Source organism: Camelina sativa, chromosome 11, assembly GCF_000633955.1.
Source record: "Camelina sativa cultivar DH55 chromosome 11, Cs, whole genome shotgun sequence".
NCBI classification, from domain to species: domain Eukaryota; kingdom Viridiplantae; phylum Streptophyta; class Magnoliopsida; order Brassicales; family Brassicaceae; genus Camelina; species Camelina sativa.
Genome location: NC_025695.1, coordinates 6,458,273 through 6,460,221, shown reverse-complemented (window position 1 = coordinate 6,460,221; position 1,949 = coordinate 6,458,273).

Below are 1,949 nucleotides of genomic sequence, written 5' to 3'. Positions count from 1 at the left end.
TGCACTGGAATGCACCCTAATGTTTGTAGATGGACCGCAAAAGAAGAAGGAGTTTATGTCCGTAATAAAAAATTTGAAGGAGAATATTTCATGTATAGTTGGGATGCTCCAACAAATATAGGAGAAATAACTCCAGTTAGTTCATTTGCGGTTGAATCTAAGTTTGATTCATAGATCTATAAAATTCTATAAGTTTATTTAATTGTGGTATTCTAATTTTGTTTGATTATAATGTCAGTTTGGTTTGATTATAGTTGTGGTATGTGTGTCAGTTTGATTCTAAAAGCTTATTTTGAGCATATCAAGAATTAATAAAAAAAAAATGTGGGTTAGCTTGCACTCAATTGATCTAGTGAATAACAACTTTCCAAACGACGATGTTCTTCAGGTACGTATAAGCGATCAGACTTGATCGAAATCTGGACATCCCTAAGTGAAAACGTCAATATGGTCTGGTTATGTTAACAAAACTGGTTTAAATTAATAGACACAAAACCAAATGATGAGGACAAGGATAGTGAACAAGGGACATGACTGATGGACTATATTATATGTTCCGGATGACTCAATACACTAAGGGGAAAAAGTGAAGAACACAACATAATTCGAACCATTTTTTGAAAGAACAATAGATACTTCTTTTGATTGTCTTGATTTCAATTGTTTATGGACTATTCAAGACAATGGTTAGCTACTTTATAACCCACCTCACCATATGGGGTTTTTATTTATCTATACACGAGATTCACTATGATCATTGTTAGAGTCGAAAGATCCGCTTAATGTTTATTGGAGTATAACCCACATTAAAGAAAATCAAACCATATAGCTAGACTGATCATGATATTAACGAAGATTTATATCTTTATTTAAGTTACTTTTTGAACTAATATCTTCGGAGGTTGGAGGTTGAGGTAGATTCACAGCTGGTGGTGAGTTTCTTAACGACAGGGATAAGTGAGTCTCATCCCATGTTCTTCCTGTTACGTTTGTGCCATGATTTTTTTTTAGGAACTGAATAGTCCGTATTTCACATATGTATAGAGAAACAAACAGTATTATGGGCTAGCCAACTATGCTTGTACGTTATCTTTGGGTTTTCAGCTGTTGGAGTCGGATCGAGATGTTCTGCCTTTGATTATTGATGATGAAGTTCGAGAGATTGCATTCCCACGACATATTCGTTTGTAACTTTGATTATTGATGATGAAGTTCGAGACAAAGGTCTCCTTGTCCTCTACCAAAAAACAAATAGTAATTAGTACCTTTTTTTGGCAGAAGTTAATTAATTAGTATTATAAATCATAAATTCATAGATCAATTGGTCAACATAACTCATTTGTCATCACAATTCACAAATAAAGCACACATATATTCTCATTTTAAGTAAATTATTTAAATATACACACTTTGATTTTGGTCAAATTGGATAAATCATTGTATTCGAAAGTATTTTGTAGTTATACCGGCAAGATAACACATGCATAATTACTAATTACCATATCATTAGATATATTCCTTCACATATATAGTCTAATTTCGTTTTACTGTTTTAGGAATTTGATTATTGAATTCAAATTTTATCATAAAACAAAGTCAACTCAATAAATATATAAACAAATATGTTTGTTTGTATTTTCGTGTATATATATATATATATAAGTGGTTGTATCATATTTTTATATTATATCTGTCACAAAAGTTAATTACAAATATTTAAGAATGAGAAAATATTTGCTATTTTTGGTTCTTGTCCTCATTTCCGTTGATTCTATAAATTCTACAAGATCTATTCTCTTCAGAAAATTTAATATCGAAATTGTAAACCAGCTTAAGTTTCACAAAAAATTGAAAGTTCACTGCAAGTGTAAAAATTATGATTTTCCAATTACCTATCTTAACATAGGCGAAAGTTTTAAATTTAAATTTATAATTTATCCAAAAACTCT